General features: G+C 40.6%; 1 protein-coding gene across 2 annotated transcripts in view; it reads left to right on the top strand.

Moving 5' to 3' along the window:
* Positions 1–27,046, top strand: part of LYRM4 (LYR motif containing 4) — a 146,571-nt gene that overhangs the window by 118,522 nt on the left and 1,003 nt on the right. The gene's annotated exons all lie outside the window — the stretch shown is intronic.

The raw sequence follows: 27,046 nt of genomic DNA on the forward strand, positions 1-27,046 counted from the left end.
TGCAGAGCTATGTAATGTTGTTAAATAGGTTTTAAGATTGGGTCCGTCCAGATTAAACAAGCTCTTATAGGGTGAGCCAGACATTTAATGGGTACCCATTTTCTTGCTAAATATTTGTTGAAAAGTATGTTCCTTATATATAATTCCCGATACTGTGCCTAAATAGTTTAAAGAAACACCGTAAAGTTCTATCCATTAACTTTTAACCTACTACTGTAAGTAGCACTGAAGATTACTAAAACTTAAAGAAATTAGAGGAAAGAACTCTGTATCTTCTGTTTATTTTGTGCATTTGACAGCATTTTGTTCATGGTCAGTTTACCATGTTATTTATGGGTTTTTTTTAAACGGGAGAGTGGGGGAGGAGAGAGAGCCATTTTTAAAAAAAAACTAGGAGATATGATTGTAAAGACACACAAATTGGCAGGGGAGTCTCTGAATCTACTTTAACTTTTTTTTTTAAATGTATGAGCATCTCACTGCAAGTATGTCTGTGGTTGTGCAGCATAGGCATTTTGTTTTATTCTACACTGGGCCAAATTTTCAAAGTTAGATGCATTCCTATATTTGTAGCTATCTAACTTATCTGCGCAACCCTAATTTGTGTTCATGTATTGAGTATGTGTGCATACATCAGGCATATGCAAATGTATATGCATGCATACATTTGGGAAATTGTCCCCTAAACATGTGTATTCTGCATAGGGAATAAGGATGCATCTGTTTAGAGAGAAAGAGAGAAATCTTTTATAGTATGAAGTCATTTTCTATGGAACAGCTTCACTGTAGCCAGAATTGCAATTTGTACATTGACATAGTCTGCGTATTTTCCCCTTTCCCAGTGCTATGAATAGAGTTAAATTATATGTAGATTCCATTGTTTATATACATTAGACAAATATGCACAGAGAAGCGTTTGTATGTGTGTTTTTTGTATTACAATACACAGTTTCTTGCAATTGCATCAGGGACTAATGTTTTCATACACTGAGGTTTAGCCATATAATTTCAATGTATGTCAGTCAGTTGTACAGATAAACAACACACACAGCTGTTTGAACATTTAAACCTATATGTTGTAGCTGATGTTGGGAGCAGTGTTAGATCGCATTTTGGATGCTCTATGGCAGGGGTCAGCAGCCTATGGCACGCGTCCCAAAGATGGCATGCGAGCTGATTTTTAATGGCACACTGCTGCCTGCCAAGTCCCAGCCACCAGCCCCGCTCAGCCCGCTGCCGAACCCAGGCCGGGACCCCGGCAGGCAGCAGCGTGCCTTTAAAAATCCTGCCCGCCCCGGCCCGCACTTCACCCTGCCCCAGGGGAGGGGAGGGAAGGGGGGCGGAGAAGAAGCTTGGTCCTGCCAGCTGCTGCTGCAGAGCAGGCAAGCTCCCCCTCCCATGCCGTGCTGGGTTCCTGCCCCTCCTCCTCTCCCTCTCTGCCGCTGATCAGCTGATGGCCCTTGTGAGCAAGAGGGAGAAGCAGAGCTGCAGCACGCTGCTCCGGGGAGGAGGCGGAGAAGAAGAGATGGGGATGGGGGGGTGGAATCAGGGCATATCCCCTCCAGCCTCCTGCCGTGAACCGCTCCTGCACCTCCCCACAAACCCCAGCCCTCTGCCCTGACCCCTGCACCCCCCACGACCCCAGCCCTGACTCCAGCAGCCCCCCACACACATACCCAGCCCCCCCACAGCCCTCTGCCCTGACTCCTGCACCCTCCTCAACACCCCCTACCCCCTGCCCTGACTACTGCACCCCCACACACATACCCAGCCCCCCCACACCCCATGTCCTGACTCTTGCAACCCCTACATTCCCACCCCCACCCCTCACCAAATGGGAGCTGCCCAGGTAAGCAGCCACCCCCAAACCTTCTGCCCCAACCCTGAGTCCCCTCCCTCATTCTAGCTCCTGGCCAGATCCTACACCCCAACCCCCAGCCCTCTGCTCAGTGCACTCCCACCCTCAGTTCAGTGCAGAGAGAGAGGAAGAGACTGGCCTAGAACCAGGGAGAAGGTAGGTACCCACTCTGTGTGGGCAGGGCCGGGATCCCAGACCGGCAGCAGGCTGAGCGGGGCCGGCAGCTGGGACTCTGGCTGGCAGGGGCTGGCGGACGGAATCCCAGACCGGTAGCGGGCTGAGTGGCAGCGGGCTGAGCCGCTCCGCCCACTGCAGGTCTGGGGTCCTGGCCGCTGGCCCCGCTTAGCCCGCTGCCAGCCCTGGCCAGCCATGGCCCCGCTCAGCCTGCTGCCGGCCTAGGTGAATGGAACCCCAGGCTGGCAGTGGACTGAGCGGGCTGGCAACATAAGATCAGCATTTTAATTTAATTTTAAATGGAGCTTCTTAAACGTTTTGAAAACCTTGTTTACTTTACATATGACAATAGTTTAGTTATATAATATATAGACTTATAGAGAGAGACCTTCTAAAAAACGTTAAAATGTATTACTGGCACGCAAAACCTTAAATTAAAGTGAATAAATGAAGACTTGGCACACCACTTCTGAAACGTTACTGACCCCTGTTCTACAGTGTGTTTTTGTGATTACTCAGAATAGACTCCAAAGGTACAGAATGAAAGCAAAGAAGAATAGAATGATGATAAATATTTTAAGAGGCCCTATGACATGCTTTATTTTTTTTTCTGATGTCAGACTGCTGATCAGTGGATTCACAAACTCTAATGATGTGAGAGTTGTTATAATGCAAGATTTCTGAAGGGGTGTTTTGTTAGTGATACTATTTGGCCTGTGGCATAGGCTGTTTTTAATATGTCAGTTGTGTCACATGCATATATCTTCAAATATGATCCTTGACATTAAACCACTGATATCACTGGAATAATAGTAATACGTATCTCTTATATAGAACTTTTCATCAACAAATATTGAAGTGTTTCAGAATCTTTAATGTATTTATCCTCTCAACAGCCCAGGGAATGAGGACAGTTATGGGAAGTTTTGACTACTTAAACTGGGTACTTCCTCAAATATGTTTGACAGAACATGACCTAAAGCAGCATTTGAGTCGTGCTGGAATGCTCTGGAATGCTGTTCCTGCACCTTTTTGGGAACTTCTGTTCTGGTACTTCTGCTAATTCTAGCTGCTTCCCAGCTTCCGTGGAAGGAGCGGGGTCCTGATGCCAGTGCCCCTGTGAAGGGAGCTGGTCCTGGGCCAGCCCCTTTCCCCTCCCTGGCTACAGAGCCTCCTTTGAGCTGTCAGGTGTTGATGCAGGCCTCAGGTAGGGGGCACTTGGCAGCAGATCAGCAAGGAGGGAGCTGGGGACACATAGGAAGGAGCTGGAACCTGGTAGCAGGGACATAGACATTGGAGTCCCTTTCACACACACACACACACACACACACCAGGCACAGGTGAGGGGAGGTAAGGATTGAATGGGCTCTTTGGGGAGTTGCCCCACTGCTCCCCTGGGCCTCTCCCAGCTCTCCCACAGCACCTATATTCCTCCTAGTTCCCCCCACTAGTCCTACCTTGCCCTGTTCCCCTCAGCTCCCTCCTGAGGCCTCCCGCTGCTCCCCCCAGTAGGCACCTCAGCCCTCCCCCACTCAGAGCAAGCTTCCCCCATCTCTGGGGTTCCAGCACTACTTCCTTTAAGACTCAAGCACAGGGCTAATGTCACCATTAACATTGTCTATAGAAACAATCCTACATTCCATTTGTTGCTGCCAAAAAAATAATCCATAGACAAATATAAAAATCATTATGCTTGTTTTCCTAAATAATAAGAACTGTGGGTATGGGAAAACCTATGCCCACTTACACCTGCTTCTTCTCCTCAACTTCAAACAAAGTTCCCCCCATTAATTGGCTAATTCATCTCTCTCCTAATTCCTTTTAAAGTACTTGCCAAGTTTAGATTTTCATTCTTTTTTTTTTTCCAACTTCCCTGTGGGTCATTTAATGGTACCCCCTCTCTACCTCTGCGTTCCTATGGTAAAATTGGTTGGGGCTGTGTGTGACATGTTCGTTAGATGTTGTATGGGGGGGGGGGGTTAATTGCTGATTTTATTGTTACTGTAATAAATCCAAAGGGAGTGTGTTTAAAAAGCTCCAACTGTTATCCCAGACTTTGTGTAATGTGAGTAAATATCAATGTCTGGGCCTTCGAGACCTTTTAACCTTTTGTCTCACTGATATTGGGAAGGTCATGTGTATCTTGCAAGCCACACTTTTACCACCTAGTTAGTAATAAGGTGTTTGTACTTCGATGTTCATGATCTTCCAAAAGCCTAGTCCATTTGTCAGGATATTACTGAAAGGTTTCTTCCTTAAAGCTCATTTTTAAAGTTTCTATTTTGATCTCATTTGGGTTATTAAGCCCTAGTTGATACTCAGCATATTAAGAACAGTAATGTTTAAATGATCCTAGGTGGCAGCTGTAATGTAACCTATAAGAAGTCAACAATATTGTATTCTTGAACCTGCCTCATTATGTTCAGACTTTTCATAATTTCCAAAGAATCCACCCGCATCCCACCAGATTGGTGCACAGAGACAAAAACCCTCAGCAGCACTCGCACAATCATGTGGGAGTTTTTTGCAATTAGAATGCTACATTATTTCCCAGCCTTACTGCAAATACTCACTCTTCTCTCATTTCCAGTTGCAACGTGCTCTAGGAAATACCAAGGCAGGTCTATATTCCAGTGTGAGACTAAGGGCTTGGCTACACTTGCAGATGTAGAGCGCTTTGGGTTAAACCAGCCTTCGTACAGCGCAGTAGGGAAAGCGCTCCAGTCTGTCCACACTGACGGCTCAAAGCGCACTGGCATGGCCACATTTGCAGCACTTGCAGCTGCATTGGGAGCGGTACATTATGAGTAGCTATCCCAGCGTTCAAGTGACTGCAGCGTGCTTTTCAAATGGGGAGGGGGTGAGGTGGAGTGTGTTGCGTGTATGTGGGGGGAGAGAGAGTGAGGTTTTGCGGTGCTGAGAGTGTGTCAGCATGCTGTATTGTAAGTACAGACCCCCCCTTCCTCCACCGGCTCTCTCTCACTCACTGAAAGCAAACATTAGCTGTTTGGTTTTTTCTCAGAGCCGGCACTCCGAAATGGAGCTTTGAAAGGGCCACTTCTGCATCCCTGTCGGAGTTCACAACAAAGACAAGAGAGGCCACTTCAGTTAATGGGATTATAGGACGTTTCCAGAGGGCAATCAGAGCGCTGTAATATAACTCCTAGTTCACACTGACGCTGCAGCATCTCACCCAATACGCAGCAAACGTTATCCCTCTCGGGGAGGTGGAGTACCAGCAGCGCTCTAGCCAGGGAATCAGAGTGCTCTACGTGCCTTGCCAGTGTGGATGGGGAGTGAGTTAGAGCACTCTGGGCGGCTTTATTGCGGTATAACGTGCAAGTGTAGCTAAGGCCTAAGTATGGAAGAGTTGGGAAAAACAGTATAGTGAACAGCGCAGCCTTCATAAAAAGTCTTTCCCTGTGCTGTATTTCTCTCTGACACAAGCCCTCTTCTTTCACCCTCTGCTATTCCAAAGAGAGGAAAGATTAATTAAACCAATCACTGAATGTTTCCCACCCACACTACCCAAAATAACTCCTTGTACAGAATTAGCTCTAACCAGCTATGCGAAACCCAACAATTTAATTGCAGCCAAAAAATGAAGAAAATGTGCTGTCATAGTTTATTCCAGTTAGTCATGTTAATATAATCTATACCCTGTATTCACATAAACACAGACATCTCCATGCTCAAAAGCTGGAGGATTTGCAAATAATTATTTTTTCTCTCCTTAATTTTTTTAATGTCCGTGAAAAGAGCTAGGAAGACAGCACTGGAAAATGAAGTCATCTGTGCATGGAACAGATATAGAACAGGACAAGTGTAAGCTTCCCCCAATGAAGAATGATCCAGTGGCTAGTTTGGTTCCTTGGGGGTAAGGACTCCAAGTTCTCCATGCCTTCACCACAGGCTTCCTTTGTGATCTTAGGCAAGTCACTTAGTCTCTCTGTGCCTGTTTCCAATCTGTAAAATGGAGATAATATTCTGTTCCTCACAAGGGTGTCTTGAGGACATTGCAGCTTGTGGGTTCATATGAGTACCATGCTAGATAAATGCACAGGTGCCACCTCCTGGAGTGCCTCAGGAAGTGAGAAGACAGTTCATTTTCCATGTTGATCAAGTTATTGTCCTCTGCTGAGGCTGCCAATAAAGCTTGACAATTGTAGTAATGCTTTCTGAGATGTGGGCATGTGTCTTTGGGAACTGGACTGAGATCAGCACAGTCATTTCCCGTCCTCCAGAGTACGGTCATCATATAGTGACAACTTTTAGTCTCTAACCCCAGTCTGGTTTTGAACTGATGTCCTGAGTTCTGCGGATGTATCTTCTTTTCATTTGTTCCCTGTTCAGGATTTTTAAGAATCTTACATATACAGATAACTTCTAGAAACCCCAGGCACTATTTTTTTCCTAAAGGAAAAAATATGACAGTCTTTAGTTCCAAAGGGCTAAATGGGGTTACCGTTACCTGAGTCTGTGTCCATCTGAGGACATGAAAGTAAGGATATGGTCTGTTTTCCAAAGCTTTACTCTTTAGTTCTGCTTGAACAGCGCATTTTGACTCATGTCATTTTTCAGAAATAGGATTTAGTAATATTAAAATGAGAGTGAAAGATGTGCAAAGAAAATCAGCTGTCATACATCATGCAAATCTAGATAAAGAAGAAAGTTGGTCATGTGTAGGGACCAGATTATCAGAGTTTGTTAATCTGTTAGGGTTTTCACAGAAAAAAGAAGTCTGTTTTACACTGAAATTAAACTTGATTTCATTCCTGGCATACTTGCAGATCAGCCAAATACGGTAGTAGCCACAACAGCAGTGATTTGATCTGAAAATATTTGAATGGAGACCATTACAGACAGACATTTTTTTTTAAAAAAGATACAAATCTGTCAGAGTCTACATGAGTTAACGCAAGCCTCAGCTTTGGAAACAGGAAGATGGTTAGAGTCTGTATTTTCTTAAGACAAATGATGCTAGTTGGGTTTTTTTTTTTTTTCTAATTTAATTTTGTAATATGTCGAGAGAGAATTTGAATCTGCATTGGGAAAAGCCCAAACTTGTAATTAAATATGAAAGGGACGTTTAGTTTAGCAACATTACTCCAGAGAGAGAAAGAGACCGAAACTTTATAATAAGTAGTACTACGTTTTAAAATCCAGTTTAATCTCTGGCTCTATCCAGGCCTCTACGTTTCTGAAGAAAGGAAAAAGGGGAGTTTCTAATGCCCTAGATTTTGGAAAAGCCTATATATTGTAGGAGGATTCTTGACTATTTTTTCTTTTAAACAAACTTGGAAAGTTTTTGTTACTCCTACATAGTGGGAAGCCTTTGTTATGTGTCCTGGTAATAAATGGTAGTCTTGTTCTATAATAAAATAGGCACAAATGATCACAGAGTAGAACAATGTGGAGTTTTAAATGCATAACAAGCAGAAGATTTTTTTTAAGTGTATTTATTTAAAGAGATTCCATTATGGGTTTATGTATCTTGCTCAGGATTTTATGCATGTGCCCAAATTAAATTCTAGCAAACATACACATTTCTATAATAATTGATAGCTCACTGCATATCTTTGTTCTCAAAGTATGCCATCATCAATATTGACACAAAATGTTTCTTGTGAAATATTCTACGGGCTTAGATGCCAGTCATGAAAGACAGAGAATGTGAATTTCTAGCAATAAATAATACTATGTTTCTTGGGCTACCTGGATTTTTTTCTTACCTTTTATGTATGGTGAGTTTGTCAGATAAGATTCAGGACAATTAAAATTAAATCTAAATGTTTCCTTCTTTTTTTTTTAAATAGATACTTCAGTTTAGTTATTAAGTAATGACTTGCACCACCAGAAATAAAACTAGCAAACAGTTTCTTTTTGAAAGGAAATATATTTGCCTTAAATATGCTTATACTAGTTCTATTTAGAAGTTGATTAAGTAAAGGCAACATGAACCTATCACGATTATTGAGTCAGCAGCTTTCACATACCCTCTGCCCCCCTCAGGTTAATGATTTTGTGTAACCATATAGAAATCTAACAATTCTGTATATAGTAGAACCTCAGAGTTATGAACATCTTGGGAATGGAGGTTGTTCATAACTCTGAAATGTTTGTAACTCTGAACAAAACATTATGGTTGTTCTTTCAAAAGTTTACAACTGAACGTTGACTTAATATAGCTGGAAACTTTACTATGCAGAAGAAAAATGCTGCTTTCCCTTTATTTTTTTTAGTAGTTTATGTTTAACATAGTACGGTACTGTATTTGCCTTTTTTTTTTTTTTTTTTGTCTCTGCTGCTGCCTGATTGTGTACTTCCGGTTCCAAATGAGGTGGCTGGTTGACTGGTCAGTTCATAACTCTGGTGTTCATAATTCTGAGGTTCTACTGTTCTCTATATTTCGGTTACCTATATGCTATTTATTGGATTATGGGTTCGATCCTTCAACGAGCTGAGTGCTTTCAACTCCCACTGACTTCAGTGAGAAGTGAGGGTGCGAATACGTTGGAGGATTGCACCCGGTATTATTTGTATGCTGTTTGAGCTTTCATTCCACTTCTTATGTATTTGTGGGGTTTTATTAAAAAAAAATATTTTGTCTCACTGTACAGTTTTTTGTGTGTGTGGTTCGGGGAGCAGATATACACAAGAACATGTCCAAGTACTGTAATTGTCTGCTGTGAGAGCCATCAATATTAATGCCTCTCACTTCCTAAAAATGACGTGAAAATGAAATGAAAGTTTATTTTAATTCATATTGAATCAGAGAAGTTGTTGGATCATCAAAACTCCCATTGACATAATGATAGCAGGATTGGACCAAGATGATGAAGATATTTTATTGTTGTCATAATCATGCTGCTATGCCGACTACGTTTTCGAAGATAAACTGAATTTAATTGCTTTTTAGTCATCATAATCCATAAACTATGCCCAGATCTATTTGATGCAAGGTATTTTCAGATATTTCTTGGTAGAGTGGAAATAAAGCAGCATTTCTGGATGGGGAAGAAAGAGTTATTAAACTTATTTTGAAGTCTTTTATTGTTTGGGATAATCAGATTGTCCTGAGTGTTGTTGAATGGGGACACATTAAAACTTAAGGGGGATATGATGTTCCACAGTGAGCAGTTCACATGAGGGTTCTGTGGAGACTTTCAAGGCCAGCTGTGTTTCATGAGTTGAGAAGGTTTGGGATAACCCCCAAAACGGGTATTTTACAGACGTTTCCTGAAACTAGACAGAGATGAATATAAATATAAGGTTTCAGAGTAGCAGCCGTGTTAGTCTGTATTTGCAAAAAGAAAAGGAGTACTTGTGGCATCTTAGAGACTAACCAATTTATTTGAGCATAAGCTTTCGTGAGCTACAGCTCACTTCATTGGATGCATAAAGTGGAAAGTACAGTGAGGAGATTTTATATATACACACAGACCATGAAAAAATATACATTGTAAGGAGAGTGATCACTTAAGATGAGCTATTACCAGCAGGAGAGTGGGGTGGGGGGAGAGAAAACCTTTTGAAGTGATAATCAAGGTGGGCCATTTCGAGCACATTTCCAGGAGTTAACAAGAACGTTTGAGGAACAGTGGGGGGGGGGGAGGAATAAACAAGGGGAAATAGTTTCACTTAGTATAATGACTCAACCACTCCCAGTCTCTATTCAAGCCTAAGTTAATTGTATCCAATTTGCAAATTAATTCCAATTCAGCAGTCTCTTTTTGGAGTCTGTTTTCGAAGTTTTTTTGTTGAGGGATACTCACTTTGAGATCAGAAATCGAGTGACCAGAGAGATTGAAGTGGTCTCCGACTGGTTTATGAACGTTATAATTCTTGACATCTGATTTGTGTCCATTTATTCTTTTACGTAGAGACTGTCCAGTTTGCCCAATGTACATGGCAGAGGGGCATTGCTGGCACATGATGGCATATATCACATTGGTAGATGTGCATGTGAATGAGCCTCTGATAGTGTGGCTGATGTGAGTAGGCCCTATGATGGTGTCCCCTGAATAGATATGTGGGCACAGTTGGCAACGGGCTTTGTTGCAAGGATAGGTTCCTGGGTTAGTGGTTCTGTTGTGTGGTTGCTGGTGAGTATTTGCTTCAGGTTGCGGGCTGTCTGTAGGCAAGGACTGGCCTGTCTCCCAAGATTTGTGAGAGTGATGGGTTGTCCTTCAGGATAGGTTGTAGATCCTTGATAATGTGTTGGAGAGGTTTTAGTTGGGGGCTGAAGGTGACGGCTAGTGGCGTTTTTCTGTTATTTTCTTTGTTGGGCCTGTCCTGTAGTAGGTGACTTCTAGGTACTCTTCTGGCTCTGTCTTATCTGTTTCTTCACTTCAGCAGGTGGGTATTGTAGTTGTAAGAATGCTTCATAGAGATCTTATAGGTGTTTGTCTGAGGGGTTGGAGCAAATGCGGTTGTATCATAGCGCTGTACTTTTCACTTTATGCATCCGATGAGGTGAGCTGTAGCTCACGAAAGCTTATGCTCAAATAAATTGGTTAGTCTCTAAGGTGCCACAAGTACTCCTGTTCTTTTTATAAATATAAGGTATGCCGTAAAATTGAGGTAAGAGGAGAAATAAAACATACTCATGAAAATACCTTGGATGACAGAGACTCCACACAAATCATCATGCAGACTGTTTTGCTGGGTGAATGGACTTCATAGCTCAGGTTTGCAGCCCTCACCAGCAATCAGATTCACATAGAAGGGAGTGAGGAAAAGGATAGAGAAATTGATCTTTCCAGCACACTGCATTTCTAATACTTTACTTCAAATGGAAATGTTGTCAAAAGAAAGTCTTTAAATTTTGAGTGCTATTTACTGTGAAAGCACCAGTTCCTTTCAGATCCATAGTGGTTCACAGTATGTGAATGCCTTTCAGTGCTATGAAATTACTTTATCTCTCTTCCCCAAAAGAATAAGCATATTTATTATTTATTTACACAAATCCCCAAGGACTGGATTTTGTTCAATGTTTCATTCCCTAATAGTCTCTCATAATTAATGATCTAGAGAGACATTACTTGGGGCTGAATCATTTTCCTGTTAGGATGCCAACTTAGGATATGTATGTACTGTGACTGTATTCTCATACAGTATTCAGCTAGTCACAGTGCAGAATACTTTAGGGTGTATTTTACAATATATACAAATGTATTATTTGAATAAAATGATGAATAGGCAAATTTATAAAAGAAAGGCATCCCCATTGTCATTCATTAATCCTGTTGTATTGGTATTTGAACACGTAGGTTCCTCTGTATATAATTTATCTAGGCATTTACATTATACTCCTCAATTTTATCTGAATACCTGATATACTGCATTCTTCATCGTGTTATCTGAGAGCTTGTAAAGGGTGCTACCCCCAGGTACCTCCATATTTTGTATAGTTTTTGCTATACCCTGCTGCACAGTCCAGTGATTATTTTGTTCCGTATTTTATGTTCAATGGATTGAAGCCTACTGTAAACTGCACCCTTTTCCCAGATGGGATTGGTCACTTCATGACAGCCTTCCTATACGAGTTGTGGGTTTCTGAAGGAATCGAGCTGCTCTGTGAAGGCAGGCTTCACCCAGCTTCAGCTCTTTCGTACAAAAATGAGAGAGAAGAGAGAGGGTAGTAACATGTAGCTAATGGGAACAAAGAGGAGAACTATGGAAAGTGAAGAAGGGATGAGGAGAATGGAGAGATCAAGCACATTTCTGGGTGCTTAAAAAAGAAATACTTCTCTATTTCCAACCTCTGTTTCTATGAAATAATCAATATTTCTATAAAATAATCAATATTTCAGGGTAAAAGTCACTGATGTCCTAGTCCACTATGTACAGATTTTATGTACAACTGTTCATGTACAATAGTTGAGTGATTTATTTGTTGTTACTGCAAAAGATCTGATTCTCTCCTTTTATACAGACACAAGCATTAAATGGGAATTATGTAATTCAGCATCTGATTGCCTCATGAAAGTTATAGCTGCTTAAGTGTCCAGTATAACTACATAAATATAATACTTAGCACTTAAATAGCAAGTCTGGACTTCTAGCCTGTTTACTTTCTTTCAGATCATTACATCTAGAAATTGGGAGAAAAACATATTGGAGTAGTTCTTTTTAATGATAGTTTGTCTACCTCTTGCCACAAAGCTTTAAACAGTTTTTTTGGCTCCAAATGCCTGTATGTCCTTTTGGCAAGGAAGACAGCATTTGTAGCGCTCAGCCTCAGCTACTAAAAACTTACAAGAGTTCTATTCTAACTTCTCTTTTCTAGCTCTCCTTCACTTCCGTTTCCATTCCCACAGAAATGGAATCACCGGAAATAGGGAAAGGGTTTTCAAGATCATAAATGTTTCAAAAGTATTCTAATTCTACTAAATTGGCATAACTTATGTATGCAAATACCCACTCACACCTCTTCTGATAACATTTGGTTTTAGCTCAGGGATGTTTTTCTTTGCTAAGCAAATAAAAACAAGTCTGTATTTTTTAAACATATTTAACATCAACACAAACTGAAACTTGGCAAATCACTGAACAATCTCTGCTGAACTTCAGGTTTGCTGCTTTTGCCCAAGTTAGTGTGTGCTAAACTTGATGTGTATATCCTTCTTTTATAAAGTTTTCAAGTCAGAAATGGATATTAGGTATTTAGAAAATTATTGCTTTCATCTAGTGAATGCAGAATTACATTAAACAGACTTACAGAAATTGTGAATAATATTCATTCTGAACATATATTTTCGCACAACATATCTAATTTGGGCGGGGGGGAAATAATACTTTGAATTATAACTTTTTTAAAACAAATATGCAGTGATAAAATCCATTGTCACGTTTTATATAAGCATTTGGCAAATACAGTCAAATAGGAGAGATACTGGGTATAGGTTATAAATAACGGTCTCTGGATCTTAAAAGTAAATAGATTATTCTGACATGTATTAGTAATTAGTTCATATATCAACTTTCATTGTACATTACTATGTGTGTGTGAGAGAGAGAAAGAGAGATTTTTAATAAAAGAAAATTGGATTCTATATTAAATGTTGGGGGGATAATCTTCTTTTATAGGAATTTTTTTCATATGAGGCTTGGTGCTAGATTCACCAGTGCCATTTGCAGGTGCAGGTGAACTGGCTTCAGAGTTTTCCCTTTCAATTAAGTTTTAATTGTATGATTCCTCTGATATAAATATCAGTTCTTTAATCATCCATGGAGTCTCCTACAACTAGCAGAATAGACAAACCTGATTTTTTAATGTAAAAAAATGTAAAAATCTATTTTTAAATACACACCCCCATAAGGTCTTTTTATACATCATAAAGAGGCATAAAAGGACATAAAGTAAATGACGTCAGATTCTAGTACCAAGAGGAGGCTATCCTTTTCCCTCTTTTGCTGCACATTTATTATAGGGTTAAAAAGAAAAGGATTAAACGCTTTTTCATTTGAATGCAGAAAGAAGTGTTCTGTTATGTTAAACCATCTGTTACTCGTCAGTTAATTTCAGCTCATCATCTGCAATTCATAGAACAGATTGTTATCCCTCATGAGATGGCATTTTTCAGCAAAACATTTTTAGGAAATTGTTTTTAAAAATACAAAAACAGGAGAGCCAAAGGAAGTTATTTTCTTCTTTGAGTGCTTGCTCATGTCGATTCCATTCTAGGTGTGTGCACACTGATGTGCACACTTGTTGGAGATTTTAGCCTTAGTGGTATCTGTAGGGTCAGCTGTAGCACCCTCTTGAGTGCCGCTCTCATGCGTCAGTATATTAGGTGCCGCCAACTCTACGCCCTCTCAGTTCCTTCTTACTGCCAGCGATGGTTGGTCGGAGCGTCTTGTCTTGCATTGCAAGAACATTAGTGGTTCTTATAGTCCATTGGTCTGTCTCCTTTGTTGTTAGTTGATAGGTACTTAGTCAGATCTTTAATTTAAGTGTTAGAGTAGTTGTTTAGGAGTAAAAGTCTCAGCTGGGACTTCGCCTCAAAGTGGGGCATGACCCGTCCCCAGGCTTTAAGCCATGCTCATCGTGCAGCCAGCCGATACCCATTAGTGACCCCCATGAGCAGTGGTGAAACAAACTGTGCGGTGGCAAGGGCCCCCAACAATAGGGTGCCCCAAAATGCAGGACAAATCTGACAAATGACTGAATTTAATAAGCGTTGCAAATCATGAAGCAGTCCAGGCTTTCTGCATTCTGCGAACTTATTCTGCGAAATGTGTTCTAAATGTGGTTTTTTGAAGTAGTCTAGCAAAGAATTTTGCCTTGCCATTTTTTTTTGCTGTCTCAGCAATAGCATAACAGCAACTAAGGGAAATCGTCATTTGCCAAGTAAAGTTGCTTGACCAGTTATCCAGTTGAACAAAAGCACCCTCCCCCGCACTTTGCAACAATGCCCATGATTTGTCACCAGCATGTAATGATTCAAAATCCCGTTTTTACAGAGCCAGATAAAAACGCCGGATTAATTGCATTAAACCTAATTGGGTGGTCCATGGCCCACCTAAGTCCACCCGTGGCTATGCCCCTGCTCTCTCAGACATTTTTAATCTGCCTAAAATCAAGGTCAGTTTTTTAGCAATAATGAAGCAACACTATGAGTCTGACAGTCAAAAAGATGAAGAAGACGAAGCTAAGCAAAAAGACAGTTTGTCATCTTATTTTAAAAAGCTTAAAGTTTTGAATAGTGGACACTCATCAGAAAGTATGGGCGAGCAAACATCTGAATTATCTGATCACTTGCCAAGTTGTGGGGATACCACAACAACTGCAAAAGTTGAACAAGTGGACTCTGAAGTGACAATGGAACTACAAAATACTGGTAATTTTGTCAAAGTAAGGGAAGAAACCTATCCTGAAGACATTATTGTATTATGGCCAAAATAGTAAATAAACTGAAAAATGTAGATCATATGGAAAATTTAGAAAAGAGTATGGGGTTGTGGGATTAAAGCATTTTAGACGTCTTCATGAGTCCCATTTTCTGAAGATGAAGAAAAATGGGACAACAGAAATGAAAATTTGGTTGATTTTTTTGGAAACCACTAAGGCAATCTACTGTTATGTTTGCAAATTATTCCCTGACCATAGTAAAGGAAAATAAACATTCATCAATGGGCACTCTAATTGGAGAAATGTTACAAGACATATTGCTGATCATGAAACTTCCAAAGCTTATATTAATGCTATGTGTAAGTTCGTTCAAAGGTGTAAATTATCTGGAAGAATTGATTCTGTGTTATCAGCTCTGTTTGAAAAGGAGTGTTCTTATTGGAGGAAAGTGCTGAGACGTGTTGTTGCCACGGTCAAACTGCTGTGTTCTTTGGGACTACCTCTAAGAGGACATGATAAGTCATTGTCAAATCAAAAAGGTAATTTTTTAACCTGCCTTGAAAATCTTAGTGAATTTGATGATTTTCTCGAAGAACATTTGAAAAATTATCAGTATTATGGCTCAGGGAAGACCAACTTTTTAACGCATCAAATCTACAATGAATTCATCACTATAATGGCAGAAATGGCTGAGAAACCAATTCACTGATGAAGTAAAGGATGTTAAGTACTATTCCATAATAGTAGATTCAACACCAGATGTGAGTCATGCAGACCAATTAACATTAATTTTAAGATATGTGACCGGCAATGGTGAAGTTGTAGAGCAATTTCTTTGTTTTGTCCTGCTAAAATCCCACACTTCTGAATGTCTAGAGACAACTGTTTGGGAAATCATTGCAAATTTAGGTTTGGACATCAAAAATTGTTGTGGGCAGAGCTTTGATAATGCCGCAAATATGGCAGGAAAATATTCAGGTCTACAGGCAAGACTGAGCCAATGCAAGCCCCTCTGCTTTATTCATACCATGTTCCAGCCATTCTTTAAATTTAATCTGCAACGCTGCAGCCGAATCTTGTAAGGGATCTACAAATTTTTTTTTACTTAGTTCAAAACATGTATGCCTTTTTTCAGTTTCCACGCATTGGTGGAGTATGCTACGATCACGCTTGGAGCAGACAAATGAAACACATTTGACAGTCAAAAGAATTTGTGACACCAGGTGGTCTGCTCCTGCAGATGCTGTTTTGGCTTTGAAAATGAGCTATGATGATATAAAGAAAACCTTATTAGACATAGCCACATCAAATTCTGAAAAACGGCATGTGAAAACTGAAGCGAAATCCTTAGCAGAAAAGTTTGAAAAATACGATATTGCTGTTTTTACTCTTTTGTGGAACCGTTTACTTCAAAGAATTAATGCCATCAGCAAATTGTTGCAAAAGATTGATAAAAAATTTATTGAATGCTACACAATTGTTAGCTTCAGTTAAAAGTTTTGTCATGGAAGTTCAAAATTACTATAGCCCGGTGGAAGTAGAGGCACTAACATTAACAGAAAATATAGGTTCCTCTGATCTATCTGATGAGAAGCATAAAAAAAGCAGGAAGTTTTCTTTCGGTGAAACTAGAGACAATGAAATCAATTTAAAAGGGAAAGAGAAGATCATTGTTGAGACCGCCAGTGTTTTTTGTGACACAATAATAGTGCAATTATAGAGTAGAGGTGAATCTCTAAAGAAAACTGTTGATTTATTTTGCGTCTTTTTTGACGGAAGTATGGACAAAAATGCGAAAAGCCACTACGGTAAGAAATTAAGTGAATTCTACTGAGAGGACATAGACACAAACCTTTTTGAAGATTAAGTGAAACATTTCATTCATTTTATCGAAAATGATGAGGTCTGTGCTTCATAATCACCAGTTGATTTGTATAGACTTGTACGTGACGGTTTGCAGTCAATCTTTTCAAATGTAGAAACCATTCTGAAAATATTGTTAACGATACCTGTCACAAATGCTTCTGGTGAACATTATTTTTCTGTATTGAAACAAGTTTAAAAATTATTTGTGAAATACAATGAGTCAGGAACATTTGACAAGTTCGGCAATATTGACAGTTGAAAGTGCCTCTTTACAAAATATTACTTATGATTACTTGATGATTTTGTAAAGAAAAAGTGTAGAAACAAAGCTATATGAATTTTTTTTTCAAATTGAATAAGTTTCTTCACAGGAAGTTAACTTTTATTTTTCCATTTATGCATCATCTGTACTTTTTATTTTTACACATTTTTCACATTAGCGTAATGCAAATACAAGCTTTCATCTAGACCAGAAGTTCCCAAACTGTGGTCCAAGAACTCCATTCAGGTGGACCGATGAAAGGTTATAAAGTTTTTTTTTTTTATAAAGCACTCTTGTCCAAAGCACTTTACAATAGTTAGCTAACAGTACAAACAACATTTGGAAAGATCACTAAGTGGTCCACCAAGACCCTCAGCAATTTTCAAGTGGTCTGTGAAAAAAAGTTAGACTACAAAAACAATCAAGGTACCTCACTTTATTTTCATTTACTTCATATTATTTATAATATAGGAGGAGGATGAAGAAAAAAATAATGAAAAATTGGCGGGGGGGGGGGGCGGAGTTAAGAGAGAATGCTCTTTTTCTTGGCTGGGTCCCGGAGGGGCCAAAATGAAGCTCTGCACAGGGCCCCACTAACTCTAAATCTGCCACTGCCCACTAGAGCTGTTTAAAGTGTTATGGGGGAGTCCCATGGAAAGGACAAGTGCAAGATCTGCAAAAACTTTCACCCTCAAACTCCAAAGGAGCAGGATATCTGCTTGAGGCGCACTTCGTCCTGCCTCGGACCTCTCTCAATCAGAAAACCCACCTGGCAGCGGTCCCCCTCCCCAGTGCCTAAGAAGCAGTTGAAGTCGACAGGCCGATCAGCACCATAGAAAAAGGGAGCTTCAGGCAAAGGACCTGTGTCAGGCCATGTGCCTTCTGCGGAGCTGTTCGAGGGTACTGCTCCAGTCGGACCCCCTAGCCCAGCCAGGGATCTTCCTATGAGTCCTGGGAGCAGCATGGGGTCCTGGCCCCTCGTAGGGTCATCTTTGCCCGAAGCAGGCCTGGTGGCCAAAAAGCAAATAGGCCAACCAGCACTGCAGATGCCAAACCAGGCAACGGACCCGGACAAGGCGCTAGACGTCAGGAGGGCGCTAGCCTGCTACATTGAAAGGACCAAGCCATTCCGCAAGTCAACACAATTATTCATCACAGTGGCCGACAGGATGAAAGGTTGTCCGGTGTCCGCTCAAAGAATTTATTCTTGGATCACTGCCTGCATTCGCTGCTGTTACAATCAGGCAAGGGTGCTGCCTCCAGCGATCGTAATGACCCAGTCAACCAGCACGCAAGCTTCCTCGACAGCTTTCCTAGGCCAAATGGCTATCCAGGACATCTGTAGGGAGGCCACCTGGTCGTCCATCCATATGTTCACGTTCCATTATGCACTTGTCCCGGGTCTGCTGGGTGATTCTGGCTTCAGTAGAGCAGTACTGCAAGCTGCTAGACTGTGAACTCCGAGCCCACCTCTGAGGATACTGCTTATGAGTCACCTAGAATGGAATCAACATGAGCAAGCACTTGAAGAATTAAAAATGGTTACCTACCTTTTCGTAACTGTTCTTCGAGATGTTTTGCTCATGTCCATTCCATTACCTATCGTCCTACACATCTGTCGGAGTTGCAGGCAAGAAGGAACTGAGGGGAATACAGTCGGCGACGCCTAATATACCAGTACATGAGCACAGCATTCAAGAGGGCGCTACAGCCGACCCTACAGATATCGCTAAGGCAAAAATCTCCAATGACTGTGCACATGGGCACGCACGCACCTAGAATGGACTGGACATGAGCAATACATCTCAAAGAACAACAGTTACGAAAAGGTAGATAACCGTTTTTTCTTATAGCATTGTTCATATTTCTACATTGTTCTGCTCCTGTCCTCATTTACATGTTAGTTGTCTTGACTAATAAAATGACCCTGAGTTGATAATTCATGTATTTCCCTTCCCTGTCTGCCCTCCCCTCTACTTGCCTATGCTTCAGATATAACCATGCTTGAACACAATTGTAATACATGCCTGTTGTAATAAGGTTCCTTTTTGCCTGTGTGGACAGAAAGGAAACGTTCTAACCATGTGTGGGAGCTATTTTTGAACTGCAATTTGTTTATTAATTAAGTAAAATATTTACCAAATGTATCCATATGCCACAGATTCGATTACTTGTATTATTCCATAAGCAAATGGTTAGTTGCTTGGGGTGAGTTGATGTTGGGTTTGGTTTTAAATTCCAGACATGCCATCTACAGTAAATCTTTATATTCAAACCACATATGAATAACAAAAAGTAACCTTTAAAGGGAGAGAAACGTAATGGTTATTTCAAGTTATTTGATAATCTTTGCTTTATTTTTCTTAATTTTAACAATACAATTTTAAAATATTGTCTTATAAGGGAGTTTGGGGGAAAGGGGCTCCTTACCCGCAGTAGCGTGTTCTCCAAAAATATTGGCTCCACAGAGCCCTGCTGTAGGTGCTGGACACGTAGTCATGTGGCCACAGAACTTTTTTGAGCAGTAGTTACCAGATGGGGATGAAACACATGTTCCTCAAGCCCAGCATTCTGTAAGCCAAGGGATTTAAATACTGTGCTCACTTTAACAGTCTGTTAATTCCTCACTGTCCATCTGTTGGCAGAGTCTTGGAGCCAACCTTTCCTTTTCACATTCATGTTTGTTTTACATGTAGTTGTTCAGTTGTAAATAGTCCATGGGTAGTTTAATAGTTACAGTATAAACTCAAAAGTCTTAGTTTATTGTTTACAATGTCTGTTTCTGGGTCACTTTCAAAGTTGGCAGATCTGCTTGGGAAAATGCCAAATGTTCCTCTTACATCGCTATGATCCTCACATCAGAGAAGAATGAAAAATGCCTTCCATGTGTTAGGGAAGGGCACTCAGCCCAAGGCTGTGATGCCTTCAATGCCTCACCAAAAGGGCCCAGAAGAATTGAAAGACTCTTCTCCCACACCATCTCCTGCATAGAGCTCTGGTAGTGCATAAGTTCGTACGCTTTCTCCCAGGAAGATCTCTCCACACAACAGTAATGTGGCCAGTAAACCCCTCTCAGTAGCAAACCCTGATACAAAATCCCAAACGGAAAAGGGCCAATGAACCCTATACACACATGCTCTTAGTGCTCTTACCTAGCTCTCCCTCCTCTTTATTGAATCCTCTAAGTCTGGATGTCCTGTTTGTGTCCCTGGGGCTTTTTATTTCTCTTACCTTTCTATAGCAGCACTGGTAACACCCAAAAAATGATGAGTCCCTCTCTCACTGACTTAAACAGGAGCAAAATATCTTTGAGTGCATTATCATTAATTTAGCTGGGCACAGGATGGAAAATAAAGGGCACTGGGGGAGCTTTGTGGGCATTAATGGTGCTGCAGGCAGGGAGATAGGCAATAAAAGAAATTAATCGGTGGGGAAAAGATATTTTCTTGTACTCCATTAAGTTTCCCAGGTACAGCTCTTAAAGGTGTGATTCTACTCTGAAAAGTGACTAAAAATGGCACTGTGCAGTTCTGTGTTTGTCAGCAAACTCAGTGGTTTCCATAAAAATACACTCAGCTTACAAGTGAGATGTTGTCTAATTTCTAGCTCTGCAGTTTTGTCTCAAATCTGAGAGTCAAGGTGGGCTTTTTCTTTTCTTATATCACTTCCAATAAGATAGATTCTACAGTCCAAGTTATATTATCTGTGACACCTGTGACATTTTGCACAATTATTTCCTAAGTTCCAATCAGATATAACTCTAATGAACAATGGAATCCAGTTCACCCTCTCAGCTGTGTTGGCTCTTCAGAACTAAGAGAGTAAAAATGTTGTAATTACTAAATTTAATGGACATTTTGAATATACACAGGACTGTTGAGTAAGGTGCCATTTTTAAAGTAGTCACTTTTCAGAGAATTGCACCTTAAAGTGACTTTGGCAAAATTGGAATTAGAACCATAATCATCTGACTTTCAGGTCCACAGTCTCACTAAACAAAAATTCTCTTCCTTGGAGTGGGTAGAGTTAAGGGTGATGTTGGCACCTTAAACAGGTTTTCTGAATTTCTAGTTTTCAGAGTATTAAAAACTACAGCATTCTACTAATGTTGTTTTCAATGACAATACGCTTTTATACTTAACTCTGTTTTAAGAGACTTTTCTTCTAGGATTCTATTATTCTTGAGAAAAAATTATCCTTCTAAACCTTTTTTATAGCTGTGAAACATTCCACAATAGGTCCTCCTCTTATCATTGCAGCCAGCTGTGATTGAGGGAGAGCTCAGTGTTCAAGTGAACCAGGAACAGTAGGAAAGTTTCTTGCTTTTTTTCTGCCACACCCAAATGATCTGTGAATGGTGTGGGAGTTATAGAAAGGACAGATTCAATCAATACTTACTATTCAGCAACTTCCTTTCCTTTCCTTACTGTCAATTTTGCCCATTTTACCCCAGCCCCATACTACTTATGTTACAGCATTTGTCAAATCTGCAGGTGTGAGGGAAAAATCAAGTATGGTTTCATACTGACTTTTATCTGAGCTATCCTCTATCGGGGACTATACCTTTCATGTGCAACGGAAAGAACTTGATGCTGTAGATATTTTTCATCTCTAATTACTCTGGTCATCCTTACTGATTTTGTTTTTTTCATTGATTAAACTGTTTCAAGATAATATATCCCTCACACAAACTAACTACAAATATTTGGGGGTACGGCTAAAATAATCCTGTGTAATCACATCGAATGGTGGCGCAGTTCTATATTGTATATTGTAAACTGTTTGGGTAGAGAAGCTGTCATCGTACTTATTGATAAAGTGCATAGCACATTACTGGCACTGTATAAATATTTAAACATCAAGTAATTCATTCAGACCTGAAGTGTATCTCTACCATCACTTTGGTTTTCTGTTCCCACAGATTCTTTCATAAATGTTTTTTATTCTATAACTTTTCTTGGAGGACTAAAGTGTAAATTATACCACCAGTTATACAAAGGGTAAGAAAAAAACTGAAGGGGAGGTTTGTGGAGCAAATGGTAGGATTTTCTAGGCAAACATCGCTTGTGGTAAATGAACTGTGATGAAAATACTGTGACATTGACCCCTGCACGCTGGCTTCCAGCCATTTACCAAAAGAGTAAATGTCTCATTGTGCATAAATTACAAACATGCTTGGTGAAGAAAGAGCACAGTAAATAGCCATTTAACTCTTTAATGCTTTGTGAGAATGAGTGTGCGGTAATATAACACTAGTAAAACATTTTCATTAGAATCAGCGCCAACAGAATATCTTTGCAGAAGAAGTTATTGGGATCTTAGGAATTAGTGAATTAAAACTGAAATGTTTAAACACTCTCTTGCAGTCCCGCTGATATGGGGGTGTGTGAGCATCTTAATTTTTTCAGCAACTGTAAAAGGAATTTGTGTCTGTTCTGTCTAAAGTGTATGTGATCAGGGTATGTACAAAGCTTTAATCGTCTTATTGGAAGTTCAAGGATAACAGTGGTTGAAGAGCTGAGGTTTAGAAGTTTAACGTAAATTTTCTGAAATAAATTCTGGAACTACAAGAAAATCCTACAAACTGCAGGCAGATTAGTGAAGATGCAGTGGCATAGTGTTTAGGGAGTGCACACTAAAATGTGTGTCTGTGTATGTTTATTGGGAAAATGAGCCAACATGTATGTCTTTAATGGAGATTTTCATATATCCAAGTCAGCCATTCCAACAGTGGAGAACATAACCTCTTACCCCAGGTGAACAGAAAATAACTACTTTTTTGACATTCTCCTCCTGCAAAGAAGCTTTCCCTGCCTGAACACACAACTTCACTTCCAGGTTTTAGCAGATAGAAGAGCTCTGCTTAGCAGAAACATTGTTTTTTATCTTGTCTTTAGTGAAATTTTTTAAAGCTTTAATTTGTTAGCTTTCTTTATTCCGCAAGAGAGTAGAGAGGGAATGTTGAATCTTAGGTCATGTATACATTGGGTATTTTCCTGAGCTGCCAGCCACCAGAATAGCACCACCAGTACGAATCTCTATGTAAGCAAAGGAAGCCACATCATGCCACGATGGCAGTCTTCTGGGGTGCCAATGAAAATCACAGCTTCCCATCTCTACATAAGAGGTTTTCACCAGTTTAGTTACATCCACAGCTGGCCAATGAGTGCTGGAAACACTCCACATGGCCAAAACCTTAGATGTTTGCCTGACTCAGAAGTCAGACACTCAACCTCCCTGCCTCTTCCTTTGAAAAAAGGGAAGAGCTGCAGTTCAGGTTTCACCCTTGGGACATTGCCATCCAGGTTGTCCAAAGATCTTGACAAAGTCCTCTAAAATGAGGGAAGAGGAGGGCCTAGTGTCCAAATAATAGACACAAGTAAAAAACCTTTTTGAGGGGGGAAAAAACAATAAACTTTGCCTTGTATATAATAAGAGCCTTTAAATCCATGACAGCATACACAGCTTATTTTTAAAATGCAATGCAAGGTTTTAGATATGAGCGCAGAGAGACTGCAAATTTCATCTCAAACCCAGAACAGAAAATGAGTGATCCATTGACAGTTTAAAAAAGAAGTTGTAATGGCTGAACCTGTGACCAAGCTATAATGAGAAATTCTTCTCCGGTTTATTTAACTAACCTCAAAAACATCTACCGTAGATTTGGCTGGGATGTAACTGCCCATCCTCTCTTCCCCTTCCCCCACCCCCAAGTGATACAAACACAAATGTTAATATTTAAAGCTCCCCAGCCTGCTACTTTAAAACCAAACATCTCTTACAAAGCTGAATTGAACCATCTGGTAGAAGTCACTGACATAGCAGGAAGTGCTGCCTCTTGCAAACCTGATTCAGCAAAGTGGTGGGAAGGCTGAAATAGTGGGGGGGGAGAGGGGGGGGTTGTATCAACCAAGGAGGCCTCCAAAGCTGAAACTGCAGCACAGATCAGTTGGGAATTCATCCCCCTTGCTTTTCTTCATGGCAGGATGAAATCTCCATTCCCCAAAAGTGACGTAAGTAAGAAAACAGATTCTTTATACTGTCCTAGAACTTTAAAATTCCCAAGGTGACAAGGTGGGTGAGATAATCTCTTTCATTGGGCCAACTTTGTTGGACTGCCTGTTGTGCAGGATGGCTGCCTATGAACAACATTGAGTTCCTGTAGAAAGGATGCTCCCTTCTTCCCGGACAGATATGTTAAAGTTGCAAAACATTTTTTAAAGCTTGTTAGTTATTTAATTTCATGGTGATAAGCACATTGTAAATCAGCAGGAGCTGCCAAAAAGCAGGGCACTTAGTTGAGAGCCTAAATATAGATTTCAGAGCCTAATTTTAGACCCCTCAGGTATGAACATTTTGGCCTAAAATGTTCAACTATATTAATTTAATTAAATGTCATGGCAGGGTTTATAATATAGCAATAATTATGACTCTGCAGCCTGCCACATAACCCACATGTTGCGTGGTCTGCCTGATATAAGTTACTTTTTGTTGGGGGTATATACTGTTTTTTTCTTTTTGTGAAATAATATGGTTTTTCCTAAGTTGTGTATACAGCTTCTTTTTTCATATACTCTATATACCACATCTACTCCCTATTAATCAGTGTTGTTCATGGGCTTTTGTTGACTTAATTCTGTATGCTAAGGGAGTGGAACGTTTGCTGGCAAGAAACGCTGCTGTTCCTTTAAGAACGACATATTAATCTTCCCTTCAGTGAATAGTCAGTCTAAAATCCAGTGCTTTACAAGTTTCAGACCAGGCTATTTATCAAAAGGGGACTGTTCATTTCTTAGAAGGGCAACATTTATGCAAAGATGCATCTGTGACAGTGTGGGGAGTGGATAGCAAAATATAACTTAATAACTGCTAGCTTTTTCTTTTTTAAGTAAGCTAATACAGGTTTGAAACATTGAACTTTGACTTTTATATTGCTCTCTAGATTCCTGCTGCATTGACGCACTGTCACAAGTAATGCAGTCAATGATACTTTGTAATATATCAGATTCTACGTAATACCGTCTAGATAGATGTAAATATTTTATATAAATTATGCCATCTTTTTCATCCTACTTCAGTAACCGCAAGCTGAGTTTTTTTGTTTTTTTCCTACGTTAATAGTTCAATGGGAGCTAATGGGTGTCCTGCCTTGTGAAAACCAGGACACTTATTTAGTTGGCTGACTATGGATTTAGAAGCCAAATTTTAAACTCCTTTTAAAAAGAATCTTGGCCTCTGATGCTTTCTTTAGCCTAAACTTCCTCTTCCTCTACCCCTTAACTGGTCTGTATGCCAGTTGGTTGCTACCCTCTGCCCCACAGGTGGCAGTGATTCACTGGGAGTTTACGCAGAGTTTATAAAGCAAGCTCAAAGGTAATTAACACATAAGACAATGGGGAGAAAAATCATTATTTGGATTACCATAGTGGCTAGGAGTCCTATTCGTGGACCATGAACCCACTGTGCTAGGTGCTGTACAAACACAGACCCTGCCCCCAGGGAGCTTACAGTCTAAGAATGAGACAAGACAACATATGGATGCAGACATACTGGAGAGTACAAGTAAACAATCAAACAATATTGACAGGCAGTGGTCTCAGTATACCAATAGCCTAACCATTGTCATGTTTTTTTGTAGGCATCATGGCAACCCAGGGTTTGAAGGAGGATAATGTTAGCTTTGCTGATCTTTGCGAGAGGGGGGGCTCCTTCCAAACATGAGGGACAGCATGGCAGAAAGCAGAGCTGCTTGTTCAAGAATTTAACAAGTGGGTGATGGAGGCTGGTACTGTGGGCCAGTCACAGGTGAGAGTTGACCTCTCAATAGTGGATGAGAGGTAGGAGTGGGGATAGGCCATGAAGGGCCTTGAAAGTGGCTTATGTTTGATGCAATAGAGAAGGGGGGTCAGTGGAGCAATGCAAAGGAGGCAAAGCGACAGGCTAGGGAAATGATCATGACATTAATTTTTTTAATGGATATGAGCAGGGCAAGGCTGCGTTTGTCATTTGGATAGGGAAGGCAGTATTTTAGAGAGGTGACCGCCGACAGAATCAACAAGATTTAGACATAATCTGGAAGTGAGGACCCAGAGGGAGGTCCTAGTCAAAGATGACACCCAGGTTATTGGCCTGAGTGATAGGCAAGATGGTAGTGCTGTAACCCTAACCCTAACCTGTGGAGCTTGAGCTGACCACTAGACATCCATATGGAGATGTCAGAGGAATAGGCCAAGATTTTATTTTGGACAGGACAAGAGGGAGTAAGATCTGTGAGTTGTCAATATATAGAAAATAGCTGAATTTGTATTTATGGATAAGATTACCAAGAGATAAGATGGTAGAGGGAGAAGAGAAGGGAACCCAGGACAGAGCCCTGCAGAATCACACAGAAAGTTGGAGGATGGACAGTCCTCCACGGGACACACAGAACGTGTGATTAGAGAGGTAGGAGAACTAGGAGAGAACAAAATCACAGAAACCAAGGGAGGACAAGATTTCAAGATGATGACCATGGATGACTCTGTCAGAGGTGGCGGACAAGTTAAGGAGGATGAGGATGGAGAACTGGTTCTGAGATCTGGCTAGGAAGAGGTCATTGGCGACTTTGGCTAAAGTGATTTCAGTGGAGTGCAACGGATGGAGGATGGATTGGAGTCTAGGATGGAATTAGAGGAGAACTACTCCAAGCAGTGATTGTAAACAGCACATTCTGTGAGCTTAGAGATGAAAGGGAGATGGGGTTGTAGTTAGAGAAGCAAATGGGGTCAAGGGGTGTTTTTTTCAGATGAGAGAAATTAAACTGTGAGGGGAAATTGTGAGGGGAAAGCTAGAGGAGAGGGGGAGAGTATGGAGAACAGTAAGAAGGAGATGAGAGTGGGTGCGAGGGAGATCAGGGGATGGGCTTGGATGGGGTCACTGGGAATAGGGAGCAATCAGGAAGGAGGAGGTAGAGCTGGTGGGAATACTAGAGGGATGATAACAAGGATGGGTCAAAGAGAAGGAGGAGGACGACGGATGCTATGTTGCAGAA

Source organism: Lepidochelys olivacea, assembly GCF_965140295.1.
Source record: "Lepidochelys olivacea isolate rLepOli2 genome assembly, chromosome: 2".
NCBI classification, from domain to species: Eukaryota; Metazoa; Chordata; order Testudines; family Cheloniidae; genus Lepidochelys; species Lepidochelys olivacea.